Source organism: Moschus berezovskii, chromosome Y (genome assembly GCF_049115385.1).
Source record: "Moschus berezovskii isolate FMDL1 chromosome Y, NW_MosBer_1.0, whole genome shotgun sequence".
NCBI classification, from domain to species: domain Eukaryota; kingdom Metazoa; phylum Chordata; class Mammalia; order Artiodactyla; family Moschidae; genus Moschus; species Moschus berezovskii.
This window is the reverse complement of record NC_142489.1, coordinates 26,296,748-26,313,742: the sequence shown is the minus strand read 5'-3', so window position 1 is coordinate 26,313,742 and position 16,995 is coordinate 26,296,748. Positions and strand designations below refer to the sequence as shown.

The 16,995-nt window shown below is 42.8% G+C and overlaps 1 pseudogene; it reads left to right on the top strand.

Moving 5' to 3' along the window:
* Positions 1-9,931: 9,931 nt before the first annotated feature.
* On the top strand, positions 9,932-11,660 carry LOC148773083 (serine/threonine-protein phosphatase 2A 65 kDa regulatory subunit A beta isoform-like; annotated as a pseudogene).
* The last annotated feature ends 5,335 nt before the right edge of the window (positions 11,661-16,995 follow it).

Below are 16,995 nucleotides of genomic sequence, written 5' to 3'. Positions count from 1 at the left end.
GAAAAATTTTCCCCAAAAGAAAAATTACCTTAAAAGAGTTGGGACAGAACCATGAACAATCTACTCTGTCTAGTTAACCCATGATATGTACTTGTGCATTTTATATATTATAGTGTTTTAATTTTTTTATTTAATTCTATTGTATTGTTCTTTAAAATATTCATTATATTTGTCACAAAACATCTTTTACATGTTACCATATGTTATGGATGAATGACAATATACGTGTTCTTTTAAATCTCCTTTACTTATTTATTTTAAAAATGATAGTTCTTCGTTCACATGAGTTTAAGCTTTACAAAATCTTTAAATGGTTATATTGATATGTTGAATTACATTCCCATGATGGCTGTAGGTACAAGAAAATCTGAATTTTATTAAGGCATCCAGTTTAAAGGTATCTTTCTCCAATCAACTATCACTTGAGTTCAGTTCATTTGCTTAGTGGTGTCCGACTCTTTGCGACCCCATGAATGGCAGCACGCCTGACCTCCCTGTCAATCACCAACACCTGCAGTCCACCGAGTCGATGATCCCTTCCAACCATCTAATCCACCATCTAATCCTCTGTCGTCCCCTTCTCTTCCTGCTCTCAATCTTCCCCAGCATCAGGGTCTTTTCAAATGAGTCAGCTCTTCGCATCTGAAGGCCAAAGTACTGCAGTTTCAGCTTTAACATCAGTCCTTAAAATGCACAACCAGGACAGATCTCCTTTAGAATGGACTGGTTGGATTTCCTGGAAGTCCAAGGGACTCTCAATAATCTTCTCCAACAACACAGTTCAAAAGAATCATTCTGCACTCAGCTTTCTTTATAGTCCAACTCTCAGATCCATGCACGATTACTGCAAAAACCATAGCCTTGACTAGACAGACCTTTGTTGGCAAAGTCATTCTCTGCTTTTTAATATCATGTCTAGGTTGGTCATAACTTTCCTTCCAAAGAGTAAGCGCCTTTTAATTTCATGGCTGCAATCACCTTCTGCAGTGATTTTGAGCCCAGAAAACTAAAGTCAGCCTCTGTTTCCACTGTTTCCCCATCTATTTGCCATGAAGTGATGGGACCAGTATCTGAATGTTGTTCTTTAAGCCAACTTTTTATTCTCTTCTTTCACGTTCATTAAGAGGTGATTAATTCTTCTTCACTTTCTGCCATAAGGGTGGTGTCATCTGCATATCTGAGGTTATTGATATTTCTCCCTGCAATCTTGATTCCAGCTTGTGTTTCCTACAGACCAGTGTTTCTCATGATGTAATTTGCATATAAGTTAAATAAGCAGGGTGAAATATACAGCTTTGATGTACTCCTTTTCCTATTTGGAAACAATCTGTTGTTCCATGTCCAGTTCTATATATTGCTTCCTGACCTTCATACAAGTTTCTCCATATGCAAGTCAGGTGGTCTGGTATTTTCATATTTTTTAAAAAAAATTACACAGTTCATTGTGATCCACAATTCAAAGGCTTTGGCATAGTCAATAAAGCAGAAACAGATGATTTCCTGGATTTCTCTTCTTTTACCGAAAACCGAGTGGATGTTGGCCATTTGATCTCTAGTTCCTCTGCCTTTTCTAAATCCACCTTGAACATCTGGAAATTCATTTTCCCCATGTTATTGATTCATGGCTTGGAAAATTTTAAGGAACACTTTAGTAGAGTGTGAGATGAGTGCAATTGTATTGTAGTTCAGCATTTTCTGCCATTGCTTTTCTTTGAGATTGAAGTGAAATCTGATATTTCCCAGCCCTGTGTCCACTGCTGAGTTTTGAAAGTTTGCCAGCATATTGCATGCATCACTTTCACAGCATCATTTTTTAGGATTTTAAATAGTTCAAATGGAATTCCATCATCTCCAGTATCTTTGTTCATAATGATGCTTCCTAAGGCCCACTAGACTTCACTTTCCAGGATGTCTGGTTCTAGGTGAGTAATTTCGTGATTATCTGGGTCATGAAGTGTTGTTTTTTTTTTTTTTTTTTGTACAGTCCTTCTGTGTATTCTTGCCATCTCTTCTTAATCTCTTCTGCTTCTGTTAGGTCCCTACCATTTCTGAATGTTTCTGCTGCTTTCCCAGATAACATACAATTACAGTAATAAGTCTTAGAGAATGCTGTTCTGGCATACTGTCTCGGGTCACACAGAGTTCCAGGCCCAGGGTACCACTTCCATTCAGATGCAGGCCAAGAGGAGTCACCCAGAGTCATGGCTCAGACACACAAAAGTGGAGACATGCCCTGGCTTGGCTGGCACTGTGACTTTGGAGCGCGCCACTCCTGCCAGCCCACACGTCCCTCCACCTCATGGGTTTGCCTGTGCCCTCACCCATATTCCTCCTCCTCCTCCTGCTCCTTCTATCCTCCTGAACAACCAACCGTACGAAGCAGTAGTAAGGATATGACTTTGCCCCAGGAGCTAGGAATGCCCTGGATGATTACACAAGCGACACTTTTCCTCTGATGGTTCTTCCACCTGAGTGGAAAGTAGGCCCTGCGGTAATTTTCACTCCCACAACTCAGCTCTACCTGCGGGAAAGCCAAGGCCTCCACTGCACGAAGTGGGGGCAGTGAGAGCCAATCCTTCGGGGCTCCACGGCTTGGGTGTACCTGGTCCTGCTCCTCTGGGTTCTCCTCACGCTCTTGAAAGTACAGCAGCTCCTGTTCCTCGCCAACAGACACCAGCTTCACCTCCTCCATGATGTCTTCCACCAGTGGCTGGAGGTCTTGCCGGAACCCCACTACTTCTCCTTCCTGCAAAGTTTCTCCTTCCTCCACAGCCTCCATCCTGAAGAGGGTGACCACCTTGACTGGTGCCCCCTGACCCCCGCTCTCTGTAACGTCCCTGATGGCCCCACCGAGCCGGCAGGTAGCAGGGCCCATGTGGCCTGAAAACCAGTCTCATAAGTAAGAAAATTCAGGTTCCCTAAAACACTCCAGCCTTCCACTGTTCTTCCTTTCCTTGTTGCCCTTACCATGTACCAGGTTTGTGAAGGATGTGGGCTTGGAAACACAGCAACTGGCTGACACAGCGGACCCACAGGCTTCAATCACTCCCCATCAATTGACTACTTGTGGACACTACCAGAAGGGAAGGTGAGACACACAGCAAGATCATTATGTCATCACCCATGCATAGTATGTTGGTGGGAAAGGCTTGGCTTATACACCCTGACATTCCAAACAATTCAAGAGCCAATCAAATAGAATTTAAAGTCATTTCCTCAGGGGAACTCTGGTTGCAATAAGCCTGTGCCCATCTCTGATCAACACAGTTCAGTTCACTTCAGTCGCTCAGTTGTGTCCAACTCTCCGTGACCCCATGAATCACAGCACACCAGGCCTCCCTGTCCATCACCAACTCCCGGAGTTCACTTAAATTCATGTCCACAGAGTCGGTGATGACATCCAGCCATCTCATTCTCTGTCGTCCCCTTCTCCTCCCGCCCGAAAACTTTCCCAGTATCAGCGTCTTTTCCAGTGATTCAATTCGTCGCATGAGGTGGCCAAATATTGGAGTTTCAGCTTTAGCATCAGTCTTTCCAACGAACACCCAGGACTGATCTCCTTTAGAACGGACTGGTTGGATCTCCTTGCAGTCCAAGGGACTCTCAAGAGTCGTCTCCAAAACCACAGTTCAAAAGCATCAATTCTTCGGTGATTAGCTTTCTTCACAGTCCAACTCTCTCATCCATACATGACCACGGGAAAAACCATAGCCTTGACTAGATGAATCTTTGTTGGTAAAACAATGTCTCTGCTTTTTAATATACTATCTAGGTTGGTCATTACTTTCCTTCCAAGGAGTAAGTGTCTTTTAATTTCCTGGTTGTAATCAGCATCTGCAGTGATTTTGAAGTCCAAAAATATAAAATCTGACACTGTTTCCATTGTTTTTCCATCTATTTCCCATGAAGTGATGGGACCAGATGCCAAGATCTTTGTTTTCTGAACGTTGAGCTTCAAGCCAACCTTTTCACTCTCCTCATTCGCTTTCATGAAGAGGCTTTTTAGTTCCTCTTCACTTTCTGCCATAAGGGTTGTGTCATCTGCATATCTGAAGTTGATATTTCTTCCAACAATCTTGATTCCAACTTGTGCTTCTTCCAGTTCAGCGTTCCTCATAATGTACTCTGCATGAATAAGCAAGGTGACAATATACAGCCTTGACGTACTCCTTTTCCTATTTGGAACCATTATGCTGTTCCATGTCCAGTCTGACTGTTGCTTCCTGACCTGTATACAGGTTTCTCAAGAGGCAGGTCAGGTGGCCTGGTATTCCTATCTCTTTCAGAATTTTCCACAATTTATTGTGATCCACACAGTCAAAGGCTTTGGCATAGTCAATGAAGCAGAAATAGATGTTTTTCTGGAACTCTCTTGCTTTCTCCATGATCAAGCATATGTTGGCAATTTGATCTCTGGTGCCTGTGCCTTTTGTAAAACCTGATTGAACATCTGGGATTTCACGGTTCACATATTTCTGAAGCCTGGTTTCGGGGATTTTGAACATGACTTTACTAGCGTGTGAGATGAGTGAATTTGTGCGGTAGTTTGAGCATTCTTTGTTATTGCCTTTCTTTGGGATTGGAATGAAGACTGACCTTTTCCAGTCCTGTGGCCACTGCTGAGTTTTCCAAATTTGCTGGCATATTGAGTGCAGCACTTTCACAGCATCATCGGAGCAGCTGTGAAGAGATATCCCATGCCCAAGGTAAGAGAAACCCAAATAAGTCGGTAGGTATTTTGAGGGGACATCAGAGGGTAGACACACTGATATCATGATCACAGGAAACTAGTCGATGTGATCACATGGACCACAGCCGAATGTGGTCCACTGGAGAAGGGAATGGCAAACCACTTCAGTGTACTTGCCTTGAGGACCCCAGGAACAGCATCAAAGGGCAAAATGATAGGATACTGAATGAGGAATTCCCCAGGTCGGTAGGTGCCCAGTTTGCTACTGTATATCCGTGGAGAAATAACTCTAGAAGAAATGAAGGTATGGAGCAAAAGCAAAACCAATACCCAGTTGTGGATGTGCCTGGTGATAGAAGCAAGGTCCGGTGCTGTAAAGAGCAATATTGCATAGGAACCTGGAATTTAGGTCCATGAATCAAGGCAAATTGGAAGTGGCCAAACAGGAGATGGCCAGAGTAAACATTGACATTCTAGGAATGAGTGAACTAAGATGGATTGGAATGGGAGAATTTAACTCACAGGACCATTATATCTGTAACTGTGGGCAGGAATTCCTTTGAAGAAATTGAGTAGACAGCATAGTCAACAAAAGAATCCAAAATGCAGCACTTGAGAGCATTCTCAAAAACGACAGAATGATCTCTGTTCTTTACCAAGGCAAACCATTCAATATCATGGTAATCCAAATCTATTCTCTGATCAGTAATGCTGAAGAAGCTGAAACTGAAAGTTCTGTGAAGACCTGCAAGACCTTCTAAAACTAACACCCAAAAAAGATGTCCTTTTCATTATAGGGGAATGGAAAACAGAAGTAGGAAGTCAAGAAACACCTAAAGTACGAGGCAAATATGCCTTGGAGTACAGAATGTAGCAGGGTAAAAGGCTAGTAGAGTTCTGCCAAGAGAACGCACTAGTCAAACAAACACCCTCTTCTCTTTTTCTTCCCACTTATGTTGCCCTCTGAGGTCTAAACTCTCCATTAACTCACAAGTGAGAGTGTTTCCTGGTGTTCAGAACTTTTTAAACTTCTCCCTTTTTTATGCCTCCCTTCCCAGGACAGAGTTCCATTCTTATCTCTTTTGTCTCTCTTTGTATCTTTTATGTTTTTTCCGACCTCCTTTTGAAGCCAATGGGCTGCTTTTCTGGGTGCTTGATGTCCTCAGCCGGCATTCAGTTGTTTCGTGGAATTTACTCAGTGTTCAAATGTTCTTTTGATGAATTTGAGGGAGAGATAGTGGTCTCCCCATCATTTTCCTCCACCATCTCCTTCCCTACCTCCATTTTTTTTATTTCTAAAAGTAAAGAAGCATTATCAGTTGATGTCATCGATTTATAGAAACATGAATTCGTTCATATTTTAGTACTTAATAGTAAGCCTCTGATATTCAGAAGGATCCTAAGTAGGAAATTATAAATGTAGTTTGAAAGCTGAGGTCTGTACTAGGATCATTTATTTTAAAATCCAGGAATTTGTGCTGCTGCTGCTGCTGCTAAGTCACTTCAGTCGTGTCCGACTCTGTGTGACCCCATAGACAGAAGCCCACCAGGCTCCCCCGTCCCTGGGATTCTCCAGGCAAGAACACTGGAGTGGATTGCCATTTCCTTCTCCAATGTGTGAAAGTAAAAAGTGAAAGTGAAGTCGCTCAGTCGTGTCCCACCCTTAGCGACCCCACGGACTGCAGCCTATCCGACTCCTCCATCCATGGGATTTTCTAGGCAAGAGTACTGGAGTGGTTTGCTGTTGCCTTCTCCGGGAATTTGTGCTACTGACTGGGAAAAATGCACAGCAAAAATTTTGAAAATTGTATTTTCTTCAGCCAGACTTTAATCCTGAGGGGAGAGCAGCATGGGGAACACATGTAAACCCATGGCTTATTCCTAGCAATGAATGGCAGAAACCACTACAATATTGTAATTATTTAACTGCTCCAGCTAAAATAAATAAATGTTAAAAATGTTGTACAATCATAATGAATGTGATTTGTCTCAAAACATTTTTGATTAAAACACTTGTCTACTATTAGCATAGAAACTAGGGTTCCTTTATTGTTTATTGCTTGGATGAAATTTTACTTGCACACTAATTCTATTTCTTTATTTTTAATTATTATTTTTTTTATTGGTGGCTAATTACTTTACAATATTATATTGGTTTTGCAATACATTGACATTAATCCTCCCCAGGTGCACACGTGCTCCCCTTCTTGAACCCCCCTCCCACATCCCTCCTCCGTTTATCCTACTTCCGGGTCATCCATGTGCACCAGCCCCAAACGTCCTACATCATTTGTCGAACCTGGACTGGTGATTCGCTTCACATGTGATAATATACATGTTTCAATGCCATTCTCCTAAATCATCCCTCTCCCACAGAGTCCAAAAGACTGTTCTATACACCTGTGTCTCTTTTACTGTCTCATATAAAGGGTCATCGTTACCATCTTTCAAAATTGTTTGCGTTAGTATACTGTATTGTTGTTTTTCTTCCTGGCTTACTTCACTTTGTATAATAGGCTCCAGTTTCATCCACCTCATTAGAACTGATTCAAAAGTATTCTTTTTAATGGCTAAGTAAAACTCCATTGTGTATAGGTACCAAAGCTTCCTTATCAATTCATCTGCAGATGGACATATAGGTTGCTTCCATGTTCTTGCTATTATAAACAGTGCTGCAATGAACAATCGAGTATACGTGTTTCTTTCAAATCTGGTTTCTTCAGTGTTTATGCCAGGAGTGCGACTGCTGGATCGTATGGCAGTTCTATTTCCAGTTTTTTAAAGGAATTTCCACACTGTTCTCCATAGTGGCTGTACTAGTTTGCATTCCCACCAACAGTGTAACAGGGTTCCCTTTTCTCCAAACCCTCTCCAGCATTTATTGCTTGTAGACTTTTGGATAGCAGCCATTCTGACTTGTGTGAAATGGTACCTCTTTGTCATCTTGATTTGAATTTCTCTGATTATGCGGGATATTGAGCATTTTTTCATGTGCTTGTTAGCCATCTGTATGTCTTCTTTGGATAAATGTCTGTTTAGATCTTTGGCCCATTTTTTGATTGGGTCGTTTATTTTTCTGGAATTGAGCTGCAGGAGCTGCTTGTATATTTTGGAGAATAATTCTTTGTCAGTTGTTTCAGTGGCTATTATTTTCTTTCATTCTGAAAGCTGTCTTTTCACCTTGTTTATAGTTTCCTTTGCTGTGCAGAAGCTTTTAATCTTCATTAGGTCCCATTTGTTTATTTTGCTTTTAGTTCCAATATTCTGGGAGGTGGCTCATGGAGGATCCTGCTGTGATTTATGTCAGAGAGTGTTTTGCCTATGTTCTCCTCTAGGAGTTTTATAGTTTCTGGTCTTACATTTAGATCTTTAATCCATTTTGAGATTGTTTTTGGGTATGATGTTAGGGGGTATTCTAGTTTCATTCATTTACCAGTTTCCCCAACACCACTTGTTAAAGAATCTGTCTTTTCTCCATTTTATATTCTTGCCTCCTTTGTCAAAGTGAAGGTGTCCATAGGTGCATGGATATATCTCTGGACTTTCTATTTTGTTTCATTGATCTATATTTCTGTCTTTATGCCAGTACCATACTGTCTTGATGATTGTGGCTTTGTAGTAGAGCCTGAAGTTCAGCAGGTTGATTCCCTCAGTTCCATTCTTCTTCAAGATTGCTTTGGCTATTCGCGGTTTTTTGTATTTCCATACAAACTGTGAGATTACTTGTTGTAGCTCTGTGAAAAATACTGTTGGTAGCTTGATAGGGATTGCATTGAATGTATGTTACTTTAGGTAGTATACGCATTTTTACAATTATCGGGGACCAGCCACGATATGGCCCAGGATATCCTCGGGATGAACGGCGTCGGCGTCAGTGAGAGAGAGAGAGAAAAAAAACCCAAGCACGGGGTTTGCTCTGCTTACGTAGGCCGCAGGCGCCCTCTTGAATCAGCAGAGGCACCCCACCAGGGCACCACCTCGAGTGGGTCTTAGAAGCCCAGGCAGATAAATAAACGCAGAGGGCCCAGCACTCCAAGGATCTCAACCAGAAAAAGGAGAATAGAGAAAAGGACAGAAAAAGAGAAAGAACGACATGGGGAGACCAAGCTTCAGTGAGCAAGGCCCAAAACTTTATTTTCCAGTGCTGCTTTTATACCCTAAGTTGTGCACATAAAAACTAGAGAAAGGGAGGTATAGACTCACGCCAAAATCACGCGGGGTCTGCAGTCTTGACCCTTATCAGGATCAGGGCTTATTTTTGTATATCTCATGATAAACAAAAGTTTTAGGTGGTTTACATCATCTTCTGGCCAGGAGGCCTGCTGACAGTTTATGGCCCTCTCTCCTAACAAAGGTTAGTTAGCTAGAAAAAGTCTTATATTCTTTTAAAGTGATTTTCCTAAAGTCATGTGCTAGACACATGACAAAGTTACATTCCTATAAGGCAAACGTGTAGTGAGCTACAAGAAAGGAATTTATTAACTTAAGATCTGATGTGGTTAAATCAAAGGCTACTACTTATACTCTCTATATGTGATTAATATATTTCCAAGGATACAATAGATAAACTTTGCAGCAAGCATTGATTCAACAATGAAATCTTTTTTTTTACTACTATTCTAATGATTTTTATTTCTTCAACAAATTCCTGTATTTTAGAATATTAGGCTTTCTGTCCTTGCATGGTTTGAGGCTGTAAACAGTCACATCATAGTTGTAAAAGCCCGGACAAACTTGTCATGCAAGTTAGAAAGCTATCAGAAGGGCTTGGATTGGAACACTCCTATTAAGCCGAGGAGAACTGTTAAACTACAGCTCTGAATTAATGTTTTCAGAGATAGGTGGTTGGGGGGAAGCCCCCGTAAGTATTAAAGGACTTGATAAGAGGTGTAAGAGAGTAAGGCAGTCAGACTCCGGTTTTCTTTGGGGTAGATGCTCAGGTAAGTTCAGGGGGTTCCTCGAGTCCTGATTAGCTTTTGCCCATCAGGCCTCTTCCCCAATTGACCATTGCCACGGGTAGGATTTCCCTCACTGGCTCCTGGCACACAATATTTATTCTTCTAATCCATGAACATGGTATATTTCTCCATCTATTAGTGTCCTATTTGATTTCATTCACCAGTGTCTTATAATTTTCTATAGAAGTCTTTTGTTCCTTTCCTCCTCCCAGCCCAACCCCTCCCTCTCCCAGTTTTAGCACGGCACTGGCCTCAGTCTTGACAGGAAGGGGAGGGGCCCAAGATGGCGGCAGCCAACAGCAACCACTCGTTCTACCCCATCACGGTGCTCATAGACGAGCTCCACAAAGAGGATGTTCAGCCTTGCCCCAACAGCATCTAGAAGCTGTCCACCATTGCTTTGACCCTTGGGGTCGAAAGGGCCCACGGTAAACTTCTGCCCTTCCTTACAGAAACAGTCTATGGTGAGGACGAGGTCCTTTTGGACCTGGCAGAGCAGCTGGGCACTTTTACCACTCTGCTGAGTGGCCTCAAGTACATGCACTGCCTGCTGCTGCCCCTGAAGTTGCTGGCCACGGTGGAGGAGACGGTGGTGCTGGATAAGGCAATGGAATCCCTGCGGGACATCTCGCATGAGCACTCCCCCTCCGACCTTGAGGTCCACTTCGTGCCCCTGGTGAAGTGGCTGGCGGGCGGAGCCTGGTTCACCTCCCACACTTCAGCCTGCGGCCTCTTCTCTGTCTGTTACCCCCATGTGTCAAGGGCCATCAAGGCAGAGCTTCAACAGTACTTCCAGAACCTATGTTCAGATGACACCCCCATGGTGCTGTGACCCACAGCCTCCAAGGTTGGGGAGTTCGCCAAGGTGCTGGAGCTGGACAACATCAAGAGCGAGATGGGGCTGCTAGCAGTGGAGACATGCGTGAACATCGCCCAATTCCTGCCCCAGGAGGCCCTGGAGGACCTGGTGATGCCCACCCTGTGCCAGGCTACCGAGGACAAGTCCTGGCGCGTCCATTACATGGTGGCCGACAAGTTCACAGGGCTCCAGAAAGCAGTGGGGCCTGAAATCACCCAGAAGAACCTGAGTCCTTCCTTCCAGAACCTGATGAAAGACTGTGAGGCTGACTGAGGTGAAGGTTGCCGCCTCCCACAACGTCAAAGAATTCTGTGGAAATCTCTCCGCTGACTGTCGGGAGAATGTGATCATGACCCAGATCTTGCCCTGCATCAAGGTGCTGGTGTCTGATGCCAACCATCTCGTCAAGTCAGCCCTGGCCTCCATCATCATGGGCCTCTTTCCGATCCCGGGCAAAGACAGCACGATCAAGCACCTCCTGCACCTCTTCCTGGCCCAGTTGAAGGACGAGTGCCCGGAGGTGCGGCTGAACATCATCTCCAACCTGGACTGCATGAACGAGGTGATCGGCTTCAGGCAGCTGTTGAAGTCCCTACTCCCTGCCATCGTGGAGCTGGCGGAGGATGCCAAGTGGCGGGTGCGGCTGGCCATCATCAAGTATATCCCTCTGCTGGCGGGACAACTGGGGGTGGAGTTCTTTGATGAGAAATTCAAATCTTTGTGCATGGCCTGGCTTGTGGATCATGTCTATGCCATCCGCGAGGCGGCTACCAGCAACCTCAAGAAGGTGGTGGAGAGGTTTGGGAAGGAGTGGGCCCATGCGACTATCATCCCGAAGGTCTTGGCCATGTCTGGGAACGCCAACTCCCTGCACCGCATGACCACACTCTTCTGTATCAATGTGCTGTCTGAGATCTGCGGGCAGGACATCACCACCAAGCACATACTGCCCACCGTGCTGCACATGGCCGGGGACCCTGTTGCCAACGTCCGCTTCAACGTGGCCAAGTCCCTGTAGAAGATCGGGCGCATCCTGGACAACAGCACTCTGCAGAGCGAGGTCAAGCCCGTCCGTGAGAAGCTGACCCAGGACCAGGACGTGGACGTCAAGTACTTCGCCCAGGAGGCTCTGACTGTTCTGTCTCTCCCCTGATGCTGGAAGAGGACCCACCGCTGGCCTACGGTGCCCACCCTCCCCCGCCAGGCCCCTCCCTGGGGGGACAGTGGGGGTCCTTGGCTGTTACTCCCCGTGCATGCTCTGACCCCAGGTCCCTCCCCCGGCACGGTTCCTCCCTCAGACCGGGACTCCGACTTCTCACGTCCACCCCTCACGGGGCTGGGGGCGCACAGTGTGGGACGGAGCAGAGCCCTGGGAGGACGGGGCCGCTCCCGCCAGGTGGGGAGTGGGGTGAGCACCCCGGTCGCCAGCCAGTGCTGCTGCATGGGGGCCCCTCCCCCATCTCCTCTGCCTCCCTCCCTTCCTCCTGGTGGTTTTTTGTGTTAGTTGTGCAGTTTTTATTTTATTCCCTTTCCCCCTTTTTCACAGAGAAATAAATGTCTAGAAATTAAAAAAAAAGAAGCCTTTTGTTGCTTTAGGTAGATATATCTCTAAGTATTTTATTATTTTCGTTGCAACAGTGCATGGAATAGTTTCCTTAATTTCTCTATTTTCTCATTATTAGTATATAGGAATTCAAGGAATTTCTGTGTGTTGATTTTATATCCTACAACATTACTGTATTCATTGATTAGCTCTAGTAGTTTTCTGGTAGAGTCTTTAGGGTTTTCTGAGTAGAGGATCATGTCATTGGCAAACAATGAGGGTTTTACCTCTTTTCCAGTTTGGATTCATTTTATGTATTTTTCTGCTCTGATTGTTGTGCCCAAAACTTCCAGAACTATGTTGAACAGTAGTGGTAAGAGTGGCCACCATTGTCTTGTTCCTGACTTTAGTGGAAATGCTTTCAATCTTTCACCATTGAGGATAATGTTTGCTCTGGGTTTGTCATATTAGCATAGGCTTCATGAAGATCAAGTCTAATGAAGCCTCCCACAAGAATACTGAAAAGCCCACAAGCATGACAAAATTAGAGCCTCTTTAGCTTACTACTCCCATACCAGAAATAATATATAAGAAACTGAGCGATTAGGTACCAAAATACTCACCAAAATACTGGGATATTTTTAGTATCACGTAGATTTAAAACCCTAGGAATTAAGAACAGCATTGTAAACCATACGAGGTTTCTTCCTGTCAGTTCAATTCAGTTCAGTTAAGTTGCTCAGTCATGTCATATCACAAGTAAGACCAGTTAATATGTAATTTTTAATATTTTAAATGTTAAGATGACATATACTTCCTGTTAACTTGTGGTGTTTTGTCTGATCATACATTGCCCTTGTTTGAAATGTTTTACACAGGCATTCATGAATGGGATTTTGCATAGGGAAGTGGAGAAGGAAATGGCAATCCACTCCAGTGTTCTTGCCTGCAGAATCCAAGCGAAGGGGGAGACTGGTGGGCTTCGGTCTATGGGGTCACACAGAGTGGGACACGACTGAAGTGACTTAGCAGCAGCAGAAGTGGGTTTGTTGTATATAGCTTTTATTATGTTGAGGTATGTTCCTTCTATTCCCATCTTCTGGTGGGTTTTTATCATAAATCCATGCTGAATTTTGTCAAAGGCTTTCTCTGCCTCTATTGAGATATTCATTTTTTTTCAGTTTGTTAATGTGCTGTATTACATTGATTGATATACTGATATTGAAGAATCATTGCATTCCTGGGATAAAGCCCACTTGGTCATCATGTATGATCTTCCTAATGTGTTGTTGGATTCTGATTGTCAGGATTTTGTGAAGGAATTTTGCATCTATGTTCATCAGTGATATTGGGCTGTAGATTTCTGTTTTTGTGAGATCTTTGACAGGTTTTGTGATTAGGGTGATGGTGGCCTCGTGGAATGAGTTTGGAAGTTTCCCTTCCTCAGCAATTTTCTGGAATAGTTTGAGTAGAATAGATGTTACCTTTTCTCTAAATTTTTGGTAGAATTCAGCTGTTATGCTTTCTGGCCCTAGGCTTTTGTTTGCTGGGAGATTTCTGATTACAGCTTCGATTTCCGTGCTTGTGATGGGTCTCTTAAGATTTTGTATGTCTTCCTGGTTCAGTTTTGAAAAGTTGTATTTTTCTAAGAATTTGTCCATTTCTTCCAAGTTGTCAATTTTATGGCCATATAATTTCTGATAGCAGTCTCTTATGATCCTTTATATTTCTGTGTTGTCTATTGTGGTCTCTCCTTTTTCTTTTCTGGTTTTATTGATTTGGATTTTCTCCCTTTGTTTCTTGATGAGTCTGGCTAGTGGTTTGTAAATTTTATTTACCCTCTCAAAGAGCCAGCTTTTGGTTTTGCTGATTTTTGCTATGGTCTCTTTTATTTCTTTTGCATTTATTTCTGCTTAGTTTTAAGATTTCTTTCCTTCTGCTAATCCTGGGGTTCTTCATTTCTTCCTTTTCTAGTTTCTTTAGATGTAGCGTTAGGTTATTTAGTTGACTATTTTCTTGTTTCTTGAGGTACGCCTATATTTCTATGAACTTTCCCCTTAGCATGGCTTTCACAGTGTTCCATAAGATTTGGTTTGTTGTGTTTCCATTTTCATTCATTTCTATGCACATTTTGATTTCTTTTTTGATTTCTTCTATGATTTTTTGGCTATTCAGCAGCGTGTTGTTCAGCCTCCGTATGCTGGCATTTTTAATAGTTTTTCTCCTGTAGTTGAGATCAAATCTTTCTGCACTGTGGGCAGAAAAGATGCTTGAAAATTTTCATTTTTTTTTTTTTGTATTTACCAAGTCAAAATTTATGGCCCAGGATGTGATCTATCCTGGAAAAGGTTTTGTGTGCACTTTAGAAAAAGGAGAAATTCTTTGTTTTGCTGTGAAATGCCCTATCGATATCTATTAGATCTATCTGGTCTATTGTATCATTTAAAGTTTGTGTTTCGTTGTTAATTTTCTGTTTAGTTGATCTATACATAGGTGTGAGTGGGGTATTAAAGTCTTCCACTATTATTGCGCTGTTAATTTAGCCTTTCATACTTGTTACTAACTGTCTTACATATTGCGGTGCTCCTATGTTGGGTACATATGTTTATAATTGCTATATCTTCTTCTTGGATTGATCCTTTGATCAATATGTAGTTTCCTTCTTTGTCTCTTTTCACATCCTTTGTTTTAAAGTCTATTTTATCTGATATGAATATTGCTATTCCTGCTTTCTTTTGGTCTCTATTTGCATGAAACATCTTTTTCCAGCACTTCACTTTCAGTTTGTATGTGTCCCTTGTTTTGAGGTGGGTCTTTTGCAGACAACATGATAAGGGTCTCGTTTTTGTATCTATTCAGCCAGTCTTTGCCTTTTGGTTGGGACATTCAACCCATTTACATTTAAGGTAAATATTGATAGGTATGATCCCATTGCCATTTTCTTTACTGTTTTGGGTTCAAATTTACGTACCTTTTCTGTGTTTCCTGTCAAGAGAAGATCCTTTAGCATTTATTGGAGAGCTGGTTTGGTGATGCTGAATTCTCTCAGCTTTTGCTTGTTTGTAAGGTTTTTGATTTCTCCTTCATATTTGAATGAAATCCATGCTGAGTACAATCATCTGGGCTGTAGGTTACTTTCTTTCATCACTTTAAGTATGTCATGTCATTGCCTCCTGGCCTGAAGAGTTTTTGGTAAAAGATCACTTGTTATCTTTCTGGGAATCTCCATGTGTTTTATTTGTTGGTTTTCCCTTGCGCCTTTTAATATTTGTTCGTTGTGTTTGATTTTTGTTAGTTTGATTCATGTTTGCCTTGGAGAATTTGGCCTTGGGTTTATCCTGTTAGGGACTCTCTGTGTTTCTTGGACTTGATTATTTCCTTCCCCATTTTAGGGAAGCTTTCAACTCCTATCTCCTCAAGTATTGTCTCATGGTCTTTCTTTTTGTCTTTCCTTCTGGGACTTCTATGATTAGAATGTTGGGGCATTTAACATTGTCCCAGAGGTCTCAGAGATTGTCTTCATTTCACTGAATTCATTTTTCTTTTTTCCTCTCTGTTTCATTTATTTCTACAATTCTATCTTCTACCTCACTTATCCTATCTTCTCTCTCCATTATTCTACTATTGGTTCTCTCCAGAGTGTTTCGGATTTCATCTATTGCATTATTCATTATATAGTCACTCTTTTTTATTTCCTCTAGATCCTTATTAAATGTTTTTTGCATCTTCTCGATCATTATCTAGAGGTTATTTTTCTGTAATTCCAGTTTGTTATCAAGATTTTGAATCATTTTCATTGTCAATATTCATAATTATTTATCAGGTAGATTCCCTAAAACTTACTCTTTTTTTTTTTTTGGCTGGGCCTTTGTACTGTTCCTTTACTTGCTGAGTATTTCTCTACCTCTTCATCTTGCTTATATTGTTCTGTTTGTGGTGGCCTTTCAGTCTTCTGGCAGCTTGTGGAATTTTCTTTATTGTGCAGTTTCAATGCTGTGTGTGGCCTTGGATGCGTGGCTTTTTAAGTTTCCCTAGTTAGCGAAGCTTGTGTCGGTGTTCTGGTGGGTGGAGCTGGATTTCTTCTTTCTGGAGTGCAATGAAGTGTCCAGTAATGAGTTTTGAGTTATCAGTGGGTTTGGAGTGGCTTTGGGAAGCCTGTATATTGAAGCTCAGTGCTGTTCTCCTGTGTTGCTGGAGAATTTGTGTGGAAAGTCTTTCTCTGAAACTTGTTGACCCTTTGGTGTTGCCTAGTTTCAGTGTAGGTATGGAAGCATTTGTTGAGCTCCTTCAATTAATGTTCCCTAGAAAATCAGTTCTCTGGTGTTCTCAGGATTTGGACTTAAGCCTCTGGCTCTGGTTTTCAGTCTTATTTTTGCAGTAGGCTCAAGACTTCTCCATCTGTCTCTTCCTACGCAGTTCCTTCTGTTTAAGCTTCTTCTGTTTGCTGGTCTCTTCAGTGTCTAATTCCCTTCCTGACACAAGGCGGCAGTGGTAGACAATTTTTTTAGGCACACCTGTTCAGTCGTGCTGTGGGGAGGGAGGTAAGCTGCAGACAAATACCAGTGGCATCTGTGGGGAGTGCTTGCAATGTCTCAGCCACACTGGGTTTACCCCTGCTCACGGCATGTGTGCTGTCCCAGTCTACACTGCACAGGCTCTAGATTGCTCTGCTGGGAACAATCCGAGGCTGTCGCTGGGTTGGATGTACATCCATGGTCTAAGCCACTCAGCTTCTGATTTTCGGGTACTCCACAAAGGTTTAGACTCAGTTGGGCCTGAATTTTTTGCCCTTCCTGGTCTGAGCAGCTCAGGTGAGCAGGTGTTTGACCAGCAGAGTCACTGTGACTTATTCCCTCCCCAATCCCTGCTCCTCGGTTTTCTGGGCGTACCACCAGCGCACCCTCTCAGGCCGATATTGACTGGCCAGAACCCAAGAAATCTTGGT